The 16758-nt window shown below is 35.2% G+C and overlaps 1 protein-coding gene across 4 annotated transcripts in view; it reads left to right on the top strand.

Annotated features, from left to right (window-relative positions):
• LOC119084151 (serine/threonine-protein phosphatase 2A regulatory subunit B'' subunit alpha) overlaps nucleotides 1-16758 on the top strand; it is a 62124-nt gene that overhangs the window by 8231 nt on the left and 37135 nt on the right. Inside the window, exon 1 of one of the 4 annotated variants that reach the window (XM_037193999.1) lies at nucleotides 6207-7261. The exons of the other annotated variants lie outside the window; for them this stretch is intronic. The gene's annotated coding sequence lies outside the window, so the exon portion shown is untranslated. Of the gene's footprint in view, nucleotides 1-6206; nucleotides 7262-16758 lie in introns of those variants that run through there. 4 annotated transcript variants of the gene reach the window in all.

The following is a 16758-nucleotide window of genomic DNA, read 5'->3' as shown; positions in this document are numbered from 1 at the left end:
CGGCTGTTGTAACAGACAAATTATGATTGTTGAAGATTGTGTTTGGGACTTGTTGTGGTTTGTAAATGTTTCCACAAAAATTTCGTTGAACAATAGATTTTTATTTTCTGACTTTGGTATCGGTATGCGAACTCGACTTGCAACGGAATAATAAGACTGATTCTAGATTTTTATTTGTTAAACGAAATTTATGTGAAAACAATTTCTACCCGCCACAACTCCCTAATCAGAAACTATGTCGGAATTCACTTTTTCCCTATTTTAGTAAACGCAGAATATTACCAATCATCAATCAAATTCTCCAAAACTAAATTCAGTTAATCCCTCCACAAGAAATTCCAACGTCCCTGAAACGATTTCATCAAAAACTACAGTCCCTTAATGATCCGACACGAACATTTCTCTTTGTGTAGTGCACGAGAACCTAAAAACCTAGTGAAATTTTAGGTTTGGCATCTAATTATTATCTTCAATCAATTTAATATTGATTAATTCAAACAAACGACCGTCGGGGGTACAGTAGTCATGCAAAATGAGGGCAAGATAATGCTGTAATTTGTAATATATGTGTGTGAAGTAAACGGAATGATATGATACACATCTGCATCAATTTAATTATCCGAAGTATGATTTTCAAATAATTATGGGAGTGCTAACGTTACAATGTATGTGTTCTGAGAACGTGAGTACTTTGTATCGAGAGAAAATTATTGTCCTAAAATCGGTAAATGGGGTCACCGATAAAGAAAGACCAAGTTGTGTACATAAGACAGATGATTGAGGGTGTGTCAATATTTACAAAAAAAAATAAAGATTTTGACCTGGAAAGGACTTATAGAAAGTTTTTTTTTATAATATATGGCCCATTGCCACACTTTAAATAAGTTGTCTTACAGCTCCTCACGATGTACAAAATATTTATGGGAGTTTTAATGATTTCATTGCTAGATAAAAGATTTATTTATTCTTCCTTTTCATCTGGAGACGATAAATTCGTAACGGCACTATATGCCGTGCATATTATGCACCGTAATATACACAAACAATTAACGACAAAAACAAATCCATTAAAAATATCCGCTTTGGAGAGTGTGATTAAACGTTGTTTAGTCATACAAAATTCTGTGTAACATCGTAGAAGCAGTACACAGCAATGCTGATTGATTTCAAATCATTGAGACATTATTTTGTAAAGAAAGACTTGGTTTTCTTGTATTGATGTACATTATCGATAACCAAATCTTGTAAATCGAAAAATGGCTTCAGTGAAAACCTTTTTTTCCACTCAATGCAGTTAACAGGCAGACAGTCAGGATGTATATTAGTAAAAGTCAATCCAATCGATATTTTTTTAAAAGAAATGTACCGGTGAGTGTAACGTTTACCGGTACATGTTTAACCTCTACCAATGTTAACACGTAAATGTGAAACGTATAACAACGCTTACCGGTAAATGTGTAACGAATACCAACGTTTACCGGTAAATGTGTAACAAATACCAACGTTTATCGGTAAATGTAACAGTTACATTAAGACAGTTATGGGGAAGCAGTAATGAAACAAGAAATGTTTCCTCCATAATTATTTATTTATTGAGATCTGAACTCGATGAGAGCTGAGATGGATCTGTTTCTCTCCGATACATAAATCGTTCTTATATACCAATCTAAATGTCAAATGTACAAATCATGAACGTTCTGGAAAACGTCAAAACTAAATGACAGTTTACAATGAGTGCGTTTAGTGCGCGCGAGACAAATGTGTGCAGTGTTGCCACATAACTCCCCTCTTAGAAAAGACTAGGGATTTTGACAAAATAGAAAGAACTCGCAAAAAAATGAATCACAAATCAAAATCTTAAGCTAAACACAATGTGGAGTTTTTACAAATTAATATAAAGTTTCATATAAAATCGTTGTGCGAAATGTGCTGTGCTGATACATTTGGATTCGTGAGCCACGTGGATCGGAGAGTAGGTACATGTTTGTCCAATTCGCTTGCTGTGCTCCAATAATTTTCAATGGGTTCACTACGGTGGGAACTTGTCGTTGATGCTTCGGATATTCGACTGGAACATATTCGAAAGCGAAAGATTTTGAACTGCCCGGAAACATTCTTTCGTGAAGAAAGCTGAATGTTTGATCGAGGGCTTTTGATTTAAAATCAAAAAATGAATGGCTTGTGATCAGTCTTGCTTGCAGGCTTCCAACCCAATTAGAAGCGCTTGATCAAAGCGTAAACGCATAATAATTCACGATTATAGGTGGATAGGTGGACAGTCGTTGTATTTGAACTGATTAACTCCACCGATCGCTGCGTTGGTAATATGGAGCTCATATTAGAAAATTGATTTACTCAGAGTCATAGCTCTGTAAACGCTTGGAAAATAAATCAACCGTAAGAGGCAGGTTGCGTTGGTTGACCGTTTAAGCGAGGGTAGCTTGACGGGGTCTGACGATGAACAAGTTTGAGTTTCTTGTAATCGGAACCAGAACTCTTACATGTACAACGTGTGAGTACGCTGAACGAAGCGAGTACGTGTTAGACATTTGAAACCTTCCGAATAGGGAAGTGGTTTTGACAATGTCAATACGTAAATGGAAACCTTTAGTTATTCCGTATGGAATACGAATATCAACCGAAAGAGGCAGTTTTGCGTTGGTTGACGAATGTAAAGAGCGGTTTGAAGACCGAATAGGCAGATATTGCTAGCTTAGCAACGTGTTCCGTGAGGGGAACGATCGAAATTGCCGCGGGACATTCAAAGCTGTATACATCATATCTCACAATCAATCGACGATAGCCGACGAAGATTGAGTTTAATAGAGATAGTTGACGGTCAGTCAATTACTTTTAAGGGCAACGTGACCGCCACGAAAAGTGAGAATTAACTACTTGTAAGCGTCAAAGGATGACAGAAAAAGTCAAATCCCGTGCTGTCATAATTCTAAGTGTAATCTTGAATTCTTGAAACTGAAGGTGCTCGGAGAAATTGCGAAGCGTGTCTTTGTCGCAGCAACGCTCGAGAGCCGGAGGGCCGATGAGGAAAAATTTCCGGAAAAACGCGTTAGGTTAAGTTTTTCAAAACCATCGGACGACCGAGATGCCATGAGTGAGGTTGAAAACTGATGAACTGGGCTTACGCCAAGTTAGTGAATCAGCATCGATTACCACCAGCGGGTGAACTTATAAACAACAGACACGCGTTGAATAAACATTCATAATCCGCACAATGATGAAAAAATGTCGCGTTACCGCGCACGGATGTGCTCAAGAATTTAAGCGCCTGGCTTGATGCAAAAATGATCATATCTACTGCAATTACCGGAATATAGCAGAAGCTAGGGATTCCCATGCTCGATAGATAATGAGAGCTGACATCGAAAAGCAAATATACTTTTAACCAGGTATTGCTTAGCCTTCCAAAAGTAACGGCTACCAGGCTACTTTCGTGACACAGAGGGTTCTGAGCAGGGAAAGTGAAACCTTTAGTTGGTAAACATTATTGAAGCTTTCAACCTTTAATTTTCGTTCTATCAGGTGGGCTGAGCAGCCGAGTCTGAGTAAGAGAACGAAAGAGCTGAGTTAGAAAATAAATCGCAGGTGGAACCGAGAAACGAGTCGTTTGTCGAAAAGGTTCCAGCTGAGACAAGAAAACTAGTGATGATGGTAGTCAACGGATTTGTGCGATGCAGTAGGACAGGCTTAAACCGTAACTGTGCATAGAAGACACAAAGTCCTGGTCCAATTACTATTCAACGAGTTGAAGAGCTCAACGAACGAAGCGTTGATGCGTAGTTAGGACGTTGGAGCGAAAGTTCCCTTGTCTGTGTCATTAAGTATCTTTAAATTTAATTCGGGTGAACAGTAGCAATTAATTCACGTATGAGCTAAACTGTGTTCGGATATTAAATAATTTGACTGCGCTTAACGGCTATAGCAGTCTTCATACTTCGACGATCTTATAAAAGTTTGACTAACCAATTTGCTAGCAAAAATGAATTGGTTGTAGTCCTGAGTAGGTGTTTTGAGCGACGGGCTCACCTAGTTGATGACGCCATAAAGCAAACAGTACAATACTGTTATCACAGCGTTGAGCTATCAGTGTGACTACCTTCACGTGCGTCAGTCTGACCAACTGAATTTTATGGCTGCAAGCCAGTTAAAATGAATTGGTTGAGAATGTTGCTGAAGAGAAAGGTGCTTTCTCGTTGAGAGCAGAAATTATTCTGATTTATTATGACTGTGCTAGTAGGTAGCAGTCAGAAGAGTTGCTTGAAGCTACTCGTGATCACCGATATGCTATGACCTTATCAGAAGCCTGACTTGTTCAGAGTAAAAACTTTGTGAACATCGCGTTGACCAATTTGTGTATTTTAGCAAGTATGATTATGCTAAAATAGAAATTGGTTATAAAAAGACGTGTTCGCAGCATAAGGCTGAACGTCGGGGTCACCAATTTATGGGGAAGCAGTAATGAAACAAGAAATGTTTCCTCCATAATTATTTATTTATTGAGATCTGAACTCGATGAGAGCTGAGATGGATCTGTTTCTCTCCGATACATAAATCGTTCTTATATACCAATCTAAATGTCAAATGTACAAATCATGAACGTTCTGGAAAACGTCAAAACTAAATGACAGTTTACAATGAGTGCGTTTAGTGCGCGCGAGACAAATGTGTGCAGTGTTGCCACACAGTCAACGATTACATCTGATTTTCTATCTCTGGTCAAACGCGATGTAAATAGTCAATCCAATCGAGAAATAATTTATATGAAATTAACCGGTAATTAGAAAGGCTGAACGACGATTGAGTACGATTTTATTTTGTTTAGAGCATTGTTACGGTCAGGGTGGTTTTCCATATTGGCTTAACTAACTGAGACTAACCGTTTCACTGCGACTATAAACCTACTGAGAAACCACTCAAAAGCGAACAAAGGTCTTAGGTATTATAGATAGAACAAAAAACTAGTATAAATTAGTGGCCTTACAAGCGACCTGAAACTTCACATAATTTTCATAAAAACAAATTGATAAATCAAAATATCCTTTCAGTGCCAGGGTTTTCAGCCTAGCAGATTGCTATCTCTACACAAACTAATTAGGACCAGCTCTTTCGAATTGATTTCGTCACACTAGAGCTACGCAGATGTTTTTTGTATTTGTAATCACTTTGAAACTGAAATAAATGAAATGAAATGAATATCTGGCAGTTCCAGGATTTTCAGCCTGTAGACTCATATCCTTCGGGACCTGAGCTTTAAGCGCAGTCTCCCATCTACGCGTGGAAACACTCTGAAATATCTTTCCACTGCCATTCTCCTAATCCTAGTCACTGATTAGTCAGGCATCTCTATATATACTCATTAGACCCGAAAATATCTTTTCAGCGCCATATTGTTGATAGCCTAGGCTTTCATCTCTCCACACAGACACACTCATTAGGAAAAATTAATGTTCTTGAAAGCTATCCGGAATCCAATTCGATGGTTAACTGTACTCCTAATGTCTTTTATTGATAAAGTTTTGTTTATTAATGTCATTTCTCTACTGTTATTATGGCGATTGTGTTGACGATTGTGTTCCGAATCTTTGCGAACAATAAACATAAAAATAAGTTATAAGCAAAACAATGTGGAACACAGAGAGTCGTAAAATTTAACAATGAATTCCTGCATCATTCATATGATAATTTTTCGATAAATTACCTTCAAAGCTACCATACACCCAGTGATGTAAGTACAATGCGCAACATAGAGGATTTGGAAGAGAACAACAGACTCTTTTGAACGGAGAGAGATATAGAGAGGAATTTAAAGAGACCATTCAAAGCATTTTTGTTTTGAATTTTTTTGTTGTTTTATTACAAAAAACAACACACCGAAAATACTATTAATGCTTAGATTCAATGAATGTATAGTTATAATACACAGAAAGATTAGAGAGTGAGTATATATTTGAATCTCTGAAGAGTGCCCTGCCTGGCTAACATTAATAACATTGAACATATACTATAATCGTGGGGCCCCTCTTGAGCTAGTACAAGCTATATATAAGTATAATACGCGGACCAATGGATTTATTATACACTCATGCATTTAAAACGTTTCTCATTTTTTTTATTTTTGATTTTTCGTGCTATTCTGGTTTTTCTACAGATGTAAATAATATAATTCCGCGGCACCACCAACTTACTATAGCGTGAGTGTTCTCGCAGTTCTGAAATTGCGCTACGGTCGTCGGGAAGTGTGTTATATGTTCAACGAAAAAATCGTTTCTGTTTATTAATATTAAATATAAATTTCGTTGTGTTCGATGAAACTAATGTTACAATCGTTTCGGGTGTGTTGTTACTCAGCGCTGCTGCTGATGGTGCTCTTTAATTTTGATTATTAGTACGTTTTGTTGATAGAATTTTATGAATTTTTTTTTGTTTAAAAATAAATTATTTACAACAGACGTTTAAGGAACAAAAAATTATTTAAAAAAAAAGAAATTTTTTGTGTTGATGTCGCAGAGTGAACAGAGTATTTTATATGGAGACAACACACCTCTCGTACAATTTATATTCGTAGAGAATTTGTAGAGTTGTTGTTTTTGTTGTTGTTGTCATATTTTAGTCATTTCTGTGTATATTATACACGAAACTATCACAAAACTATCATCTACGATCGTGTGCTGTGTATGTTATACGTACCTTTAAATCTGTGATGTAATTTCAATCAACCAGCAAATGTGTGATTAAATCGGTGTAAAACTGGGTACGAAATTGTTGTTTTATGTGCGCGAAATAAAAAGTAATTTTTCCACTCTTTATGAACTCATCTGCATGGTTATATCGTGCTATTAATACAACCACATAAAACTGCATACGGATTATCAACATTCAATATATTTTGTGCTAATTGATTAACCAAAACCGCAAATATATATTCGAATACACATTTTGTATATAATTATAATATGCAAGACGACCACAATGGAAGTGTATGTAATATTCAAATTACTTCGCATAGTGCTTTGTTGAGTGAAAAATGAGAAAAAGTTTTTTTTCTTCTGCTAAACAAATCTGAACAACACGCTAAACAGCTTGTTTTGTTGACAAAGCGAACGGCATCAACAGTATAAACAATCCCAGAGGCAGTCATCAATATATATGAATATTAATATAATGTGAAATTGGATACTAATGTTGAATAAAATTGAATGCAGATTGAGTGTTTAATTAATTGGAAATGAAATATTTAATTTAGGTGAGTTGAGAGAGCGGGACAGAAAACATTTGTTCTCTGATTTATTTAATCTTTTTTTGTACAGTGATTGTTAGGGGCTTACAGCTTTGCTGGTTGCAATATTTAAGACCAAATCTTTGCTGGTATCCAAAGCTGAATAATTCTTGTCTTACCCTACTCATCTGATTATACAATTTTGAGCTGCCTACATCTCTATATTAAAGTATAGACTTAGACTAGGCTGAACAACATAGGCTATCTACCTAACAGCTCGCCTTGAACTCGATAGTCGAGTGGTTGCCCAAAACCGTGTAGGAGCATATACGATTGGAGATATTCTGTCGTCAGTTTTAAGTGCCTTTCCTAACTGAAATGAGACGGTTAAAAATTGTCAACTACATCGTTCGAGGTCTCCAAACCCAAGTTTTATAGGGTCTCCAACTCCACTCCACTTCTTGCGTTGGTCACACTAAAGAAAAGTAACCAAGAAAGCAGAAAATTATTTGCACAGTTGTTGGTAGTGTATTACTATACTGTTAATTGTACGTATCAGTACAGAATTTCTCAATTCTCGGTCAGTAGGATCATGGTCATGGGTCAACGGTAGATCAGAGGCATCGACTCTCGCTTTGCTAATGGGAGGCAAGACCAAATTGAGTTTTACCCAAAGGGTCACAAGAATTTTTTTTTCATCTAACCACCGTATAGTCGACGCCACTGCGGCTCCCACTGCGGCTCGCACTGCGGTAGATGGAAACTCATTTTCACTGAATGGTCGATTATGACCCGGATGGTTTTGGTCTGGTTAATGGAAAACTTTCCTTTAATGCTGATGATGATGTTAAATCATCTTTGGGGTGGATCTATTGGGCGGTTCAAAAATATCCACCTGCGTGCGAGTCTCTTTTGACCGAATGTATTGACATTTTTTTCCCTCCAGCATTGACGCTACAGTTGTTTAGCTGCTGTGGTGTAAAAGGTATTCAATGCTGAAAAGTGTGTCTCTCGTTTTAAAATGTAAAATGAAAATATTTTGTTGCATAAATATGTATTTCTCATGTCACTTAATGAGCTATAATACCTTGAAATAATTTTTTTTTTTCGAGAGACTATGGATGTTGTTTTTGGTGGCTGGTATTTGTCGTGTTCGTGTTCAGGTATTTCACCTAAATGCTTGTCGTTTCTTTTTCTGTTTTGTGTTCAACGATTTTGTATTGATTATATATCGAAAATAATGTGCCGTGATTAATCGATTTAGAAATGTTTGAATCGGAGAGTGGAGGGGATTTAGAATAAAATGCATTTTCTATTCACCTGTGTATCGAATAATGAAATAAAAATTTTAATTTCTATTTATTAATAACAGTTTTAGCTCTATTGATTGCTTACAATGTTCTTTGTCAACGAATTCTTTTCAAACATTTTGAATTTTGTTGCTAAAGAGAGTTGCGGGAATCTATTCAGTAAACTCTTAACTCGTCGCACAAACAATTCAGGAGGATTAACGCAAAATATTGAAATCATAGTGCCATCTATGATAGGAGCGAAACTAGTAGGAGGCAAATGCCAGTTCTCACAACAATGCTTTTTTCCGTGCGAAAGATGTTCATTGACTTAAATCGATTGAATTAGTTTTGTTTCGTTTACAAATCTGACAATCGGTCTGAATCCATGGTTGAGTTTCAAGATCAAGTAAACTTGCGACTCAATTTCGTAGAGGTAAACAGATTAACCATTACGCCATTCAGTAGTAATGATCTGAGAACCAATCTCTTCACGGGATTGTGATCCTTCATAGCTGCATAAATTTGTAGGTCGAAAAACAATGATTTTTAAAGTTTTTTTTGGTGTGCTGATCAAACTAATTTTTCTTACTTGAACAACAAACTTCTTCATTACTTCTGTTTTCCTCTGTGGCCTTTTCAAGTCAAAAAGTCACAGGTCGAGTTTTTCTCATGTGTGAGATCAATCGATGTGGTACCTGAAACTTCAGTCTTAGTGTTTGGATTCAGAAGAAATATGTCCAAATATGATTTGGCTTTAAGTAACTAAATCTTTAAAAAAGGAGTAGATGAGCAGATTTTTATAGTAATGCAACCAACTTCACTACGTACCACATAGTACGTTGTAGTTGTATGAAAGTATTTCTTTGTGTCTGCCTGATACGAGCAATTATCTTCGGATGATAATATTCAAACGTTTTAGTTTTACCATTATTATATTTAACGGAGTGGTAGATATTGATCAAAAAATTGAGTGAAATAACGGTAAAGTACTCAAATATATGTATTTATAAAAGGGAAAATTATTGGTAAACCCAGAAAGTTTATCGCTCTAATACATTTTCCCAATTTTTCTTGTATAAATACGTGTTATTTAACCTGTCACTGCGGCTGCTAGTCGTATGTTCAAGACCGTATTCCATAGTTTAATGAAAAGAAAGTGCACGCAAAATTTGTAATTGATTTTCAAATGTAACCGAAGATTGATGGTAACTGCCTCACTGGATATGATTTGAAATTTGAACCACTATGGTACGACTTTTCATTTCTCTCCAATAAAATCGGGTCCATACTCATTGCACTCAGCATCTTAAGACCGAAAGGATGAAAGTTAATTTAAACTAATCCGTCGACTAAACACTCACTATCTAGCTCAGATAATATAATATTCCATTCGGTTGTATAGCTATTGCGCAAACGAGTTTCATTTTAATTTTGAATTTTATTTCTGAAACGTGTTTGGCGGTTCTCCTCTCTTCGTAAACTGAGACGTATTACATTTATCACATTCAACCAGAACGAATATAAGTTTGTGTATCTAGCCTGACAAAAAATAAAAGATTTTAGTCAAATATTTGAAATTTTACGAAATTGTGAAGTCAAGATTAGTATGAACAGTATTTTGCAAACATTGATTTATAGGTTAGTCGAGGCAACAAAGATGTGTGGGATGTGAGAATTCAAAAATTCAATAAAAAAAATGTTTTTCGGTTGCAAATGGTGCTTTATGTTTTAACTTGAAATTTAATAATTTAATGTCCATGGTTGCACTTAATTACTTATTTAACTTAGCAGTAAAGAGCATGGGAAACCCTTAAAGATTTACTCTCTTCATTAACTCAACCACGCTAATTACATTGACATGCTTTTGTTTTCCCTAGGGTCGAAATTGGCCTATTACAAACCTGGGGAAAACAAGAAAATTGGTTTAGGTTTCAAAAGGACACAAACTAGGCCCCACCTTTTGGGCGGGTCAGGTTCCTTGACTGACAATTTTTTCAATAATCAATTTTAATCAATTTCATTTTATTTTCTGTTGTTAAACTTCCGAAACATCACAAGTAACTGATATAACAGCCTACGCTTGAGTAAAAATTCTTTGGAAAATTTCTTTTTCTGTTCTCTATTTTCTTGTAAATTTGCGGCCAGATTTTTAATCAACAATAAATCATAAAATAGACAAGGACTCGTCTGAATCACAGCCCTCTCTCCGCTCTGCCCGCAAACTTCCCACTCGTGTAAGTTGTCTATTATTCATTTTCATAGTCTTATTGCTAACGCTAATCAAAAGTAAAAGATGCGAATGTGAAACGATTAGAGGACTCTTCTACCGTACTTTTCATAAAAAACTTTTTCGAAAAATAGAACAAAAGAATTCTATTGTTCTATTTTCGAAAAAGTTTGTTATGCAAAGTATGGCAGTCTTTCACTTTGGTACAATATAAAATAGTACGGTAGACGTACTTCGATTACACTTATATACAAGAAGGAAGCCCCCGGTACTTACTACGTTCACAAAACCTTTAATCATTAATAAAATAGCACGACTCGATTGATTGAATTTCCAACAGTGGAAAATATTGTTTTTCTGGAATAACTTCCAGATCCTTAATCCAAAAATAAAATTAGTAATTGGTTGATAATTATTCAAGTTATCGTGTTAACAAGCAAAATATTGGGACAAACAATTCCATTTTTCATAACACATCATACAACCTTTTATACAAACACTTTAGGGTATTTTCTGGCATAAGACCCTGACTTACAGTTAAGGGAATAAAAAGTCTCGTTTTCGTGTGTTTGTTGACCTCGGCTTCGCTTCGGAGCAACCAAATTCACACGAAAACTCTATTTTTCATATTCTTATCCCTTGTTATGTAAATAATATTTCTTGGTTTCCCTGCATTTGACTAAAATAGCAGGAAGGCAGAGGCGCTTCTAGCATACTGCGCGCCCTGGACCACTACAATCTAGCGCCTCGTTTTTGATTGTTTTTATTTTGTAAATATATTTATAGGTCAAAATTTATTTGTGAGATTAGAGTAAAAAAATTGAGACATGCGTCTTCGACTTCAAGCAAGCCTTTACCAAACACTACCCTTGATCATATCTGATTCAGTCTTCCAGGATTGAACAAATACCCCGAGAAAATTTTTCTTTCTTTAGGAGGCATCAATGCTTAGCTAAAATTACAGCCATTTGTGTGTCACGTACTTCATTTTTGTTAATATCTTTTCATCAGAATCTGATTTAAAAAATGTACGACCGCAATATGTGTTACGAATGTGTAAGCTTAAAATAAAACTTAGTTTTCGTTGTATTTGTTTAACCACTGGTCAATGACCAACTCCAAGAAAAGTGAGCAGAAAAATTTAACGAAATTTCCATAAACTGCTCAGTTTCCTCAGAGCTGTTCAAACTGCTACAGCCAAATCTATTCTCTGTTGAAAGCTAACAAACTCGTGGTCGTTATTGCGGTCGTCATTGGTCTACATTTTTGAAAAAGGATTCTGGTGGAAAGGTACAATCAAAAGTAAATGGAAATCCAGTGTCCAAATGTATGTTTCGTGTCCTGCAGCAGGACATGTAGGACATTTTTTTGAGATACATGAAAAAAGCAGGATTCCAATTAAGGTTCAAAAACTGCCAGTCCCTTAATCCATTCACATTATTCTGCGGTTAAGCTCGAAAATAAAAAAAATCCGTTACAGTCGAGGAAATTTAGATTTCGGGTTTTCCAAAGGTATTAATCTTATTTAACCCACACTTTATCCCACAACAATGGAATCCACAAATTTAAATTTAGTTAACTCAGCGGTCACAATGACGGCGCTGCAGTCACGATTTCAAAATGTGATATAGGGTGGATAAACTAAATTTTGGTTTTGGTTACATTTTCTCTTGGTTTTTAATTATTACATCAGGCTTCTAAATTAAGAGTACCTTTATGCAATATAAACCGTTTGAGTTTGAAAAAAGATGTTTTGTATCAGTGAACGATATAGGAGAGCGTTCAGTACGTATCAACATACAAAAGAACGTAAAATATAATTGTACATTTAGCCACCCTACGTCCGTCATCGCTTTTATTGTCTTCAAAAACATATTGTGTGCTTGTCATGATATGTATCAGACGTTTGTTTATTTATGTGTCTCATCTAAAATGCTGGCCAGCAAAATTTTGATCATTAAATTCAACGGCAAAATTGATCTAAATGTTAAAATAATTGTGAATAATAGTGAAGTTAATGTGGTTTTGTTTTCTCTTCATAAAGGAATTTTCATCAGTTCGATGTAAAGTGCGGAGCACCATTAGAAAAAAAACTTGTCGCTGAAGAATGATCAAAAAGTTGCTGGACGCAATAGCTTCAACTAATGCTTTGCAGGATGTAGAATCAAAATTAGAGAAACACCAAGAGCCGTCCATTTGAAATCTCTTCAACTAAAGGTTTTTTTTAAACGAAACGGAAGTTCGCTCGCAGATTCGGATCGGAACATCTCATTCGTTTTCGCTAAAGCTCGTAGCCGTCATTAATCATGATTCCCATGAAGAATCGCCAAAAATAAAAAATTGGCAAGGGATGAAGAAACGCCGGCAAAAACAAAGAATGATAAATTTGTCTTTGTTGCGTTTCTTCACACTTTGGCGATTCTTCGTGGTGATTAAACAAATCCTTGGAAATTTATCCTTTTACGAAATTTATCTAAAAGGCGTTATTTGTTCGAAGCTAGTGAATCTATCCTTTTATAAAAGTTACGAAATGCTGCCTGGTTCGATCCTAAGGAAACTCTTATTTTACGTCAGGTAACGGCATCTTGTTCGATCCTAGGGAATTCATACTATAACGAAAGATCCCGAGGACACTATCATTTTACGAAAGATAATGTAGAGACATTTCAAAAACGTATTTTTACACTTTGGCGTTTCCTCACACTCTGGCGATTTTTCTCTTCTTCTCTTCACACTCTATCGATTTTTCTTGGCAATTCATCATTATGAGGTTCCGAGCCTACGCTGAAATTGTAGCCTACATTTCTGCGTTTCGAAATTTTTGATCGCTGATATCTTTTTACGAGAGCCCTTTTTGAAAAATGTACGACCACATTTTCGAGTAAAAATATGTCAGCTTTGAATAAAAAATAAAATTGTCTGTGAAAGTTCCATGTGCTTTGAGAAAACTGTACCGATGCCCCAAATTTGCATCAAAGAGGTACACTTTTCTCAAAGCACATGGAACTTTCACAGACAATTTTATTTTTTATTCAAAGCTGACATATTTTTACTCGAAAATGTGGTCGTACATTTTTCAAAAAGGGCTCTCGTAAAAAGATATCAGCGATCAAAAATTTCGAAACGCAGAAATGTAGGCTACAATTTCAGCGTAGGCTCGGAACCTCTTATGGTTGATTTGTTAAATCAACAAGAAAAATCGCCATAATGTGAAGAAAAACCAAGAAATATCGCCAAAGAGTAAAGAAACTCCAAGGATCATAGAGAATTGAAAATTTGTCTTTATGGCGTTTCTTCACACTTCTGAGACTTTTCTTGATGATTTAACAAATCAACTAAATATGATGAATTGTCAAGAAAAATCGCCAAAGTGTGAAGAAACTCCAAAATATGACAAAAGCCAAATAGTACACTACAAGTAAACCGTCTCGACCAGTAGTTATTTTCCTAAGTTCCTAATGAGTTCAAAAAGGCTATTTCAACATTAGTTAGGAAAGCATAATTTTTATGTGAATGTTTCTGAGGTTTTCCATCTTAATATTTTCATGAAGTTACAAATAATCCACAGAAAATTTTATTACCCTAGAACGAGGTCGGAAATACATCAAATAAATCAAATAGAAAACAGACTTGGAAATTGTTATTTTGTCTAAAAGTTGATATAAAAATTCTTTGGAAATCGTAAATCGCATAATTGCATGAGCAGGCATCTCAGGATTATAAATCAGGAACTTTGAAGTTCGTCATATATTCATATTCTTATCTTATTCCTGACCAGATTCTGTTTTCATGATTGAGCTCAATCATGAGCTTCACTTATACAAAGAGTTGAATTTATTTCCTATGCCAAATTGTAATTTGGCGAAAAAGAATGTTCCGAATCTGCGTTTCGTTTAAAAAAAAGCCTTTAGTTGAAATGATGATTGTGAAGATTTCAAATGGACGGCTCTTGGTGTTTCTCTAATTTTTATTCTATATCCTGCAAAGCATTAATTGTAGCTACTGCGTCCAGCAACTTTTTGATCTTTCTTAAACGACAAGTTTTTTTTTCTAATGGTGCTCCGCACTTTACATAGAACTGATGCAAATTCTTTTATGAAGAGAAAACAAAACCACATTAACTTCACTATTATTCACAATTATTTTAACATTTAGATCAATTTTGCCGTTGAATTTAATGATCAAAATTTTGCTGGCCAGCATTTTAGATGAGACACATAAATAAACAAACGTCTGATACATATCATGACAAGCACACAATATGTTTTTGAAGACAATAGAAGCGATGACGGACGTAGGGTGGCTAAATGTACAATTATATTTTACGTTCTTTTGTATATTGAGACGTACTGAACGCTTTCCTATATCGTTCACTGATACAAAACATCTTTTTTCAAACTCAAACGGTTTACATTGCATAAATTTAATCTTAATTTAGAAGCCTGATGTAATAATTAAAAACCAAGGGAAAATGTAACCAAAACCAAAATTTAGTTTATCCACCCTATATCACATTTTGAAATCGTGACTGCAGCGCCGTCATTGTGACCGCTGAGTTAACTAAATTTAAATTTGTGGATTCCATTGTTGTGGGATAAAGTGTGGGTTAAATAAGATTAATACCTTTGGAAAACCCGAAAACTAAATTTCTTCGACTGTACAGTCGAAATATAGATTTCGGGATTTTTTTAGAGATACCATCGTTTCTGTAATTCTCTCAATAGACCGTGTGTGATTTTGACAAAAAAGTTTCATATTTCAATAAAAAGAAGATTTACCATGAAAACCATTGGAAAAAATATTTAATTTTTTTTATAGAAATTATTCAAAAATATTGTTGCCATCCCGATGCCATCCCACTTATTAGAATCTTAGTGAGAATCCAATTAGAATGAATTAGAATGGTTCAGATATCCTTTTAGTTTCATTCAAATTACAACTTTTAAAGTGAGATATAAAATCAAGCAGACATTTTTCAGATATTCTGTTTACACTTTTGTTCTACAGAATAATAATCTAAATCAATTAAAAATAAATTATTTATACTGCACACGGTCTATTGCCGTTTGAAATTACATGCGAAATGAGAGAATACAGAAAAACGATGAAAACGATGATGCCTCTTAAAATCCCGAAATCTATGTTTCTCCGACTGTAAATTGAACCAGAGACGAGGAGAAAAGTACATTCCGTTTTGGCGGATTTGCACTTTGATTCCTATTATTTCCTATAATTCCTAATAATTTCTAAGAATTCCACGATATTTTCTGTTACTATCCAATTCATTGTCTACTTTTTAGAAACAATTTTCTAAAATTTTTCTTTCCTTTTCTTTATTCCGATAATTTTCTAAGATTTCCTCCAAATTTAAAGAAAACGAACAAAAACCGTCGAAATTACTGCAGTGTCGTAGCTGCCGAAGTATCCGGTAAATAATAAGAATTGAAGTAAATACTAGAAATTGAAGGAGTTACAAGAATTGACTGGTAATACGAGAAATTGAAAGTAAATGAAAGGATCAATCAGTGAGTGAACTGTATTTTACAAACCGAATAGCTAGGACCGGAAACCTGCAGCGAGTGAGAAGATCAAGTTTTTTTTTCATTCGCTTAGTTCTTTCGTTTGTCATACTTATCCGTATTTCCTTTCATTTACGTCAAATTTCTCGTATTTCCAGTCAATTCCTTGTCACTTTTCAACTTCTACTATTTCCTTCAATTCCTCGTTTAGAGATATGATCTAAATCAATAAAGTAAACTATCAATTCCTACACTGACGGGATGACGAAAAAGACTTGAGCGGTCTGCGTAATTTCCTCATACTGTATTCGAAAGATGTCAGTGTTATGATAGGAAGGCCGCGCAGCGGACTTTTTTTTCCTTTGAGGCAACATCCCATGAATTTTCATGCAAAGTATGAAATTTTTGTTCGCATATTCCAGCGTCCCATTTTACCAGCGCCCTGGACCATGGTCCAATTGGTCTCTATGAAGAAGCGCCACTGCA

The sequence above is a fragment of the Bradysia coprophila genome, unplaced genomic scaffold, assembly GCF_014529535.1.
Source record: "Bradysia coprophila strain Holo2 unplaced genomic scaffold, BU_Bcop_v1 contig_732, whole genome shotgun sequence".
NCBI lineage: Eukaryota > Metazoa > Arthropoda > Insecta > Diptera > Sciaridae > Bradysia > Bradysia coprophila.
Note: the sequence above shows the minus strand (reverse complement) of the source record. Positions and strands in the feature narration are given on the sequence as shown.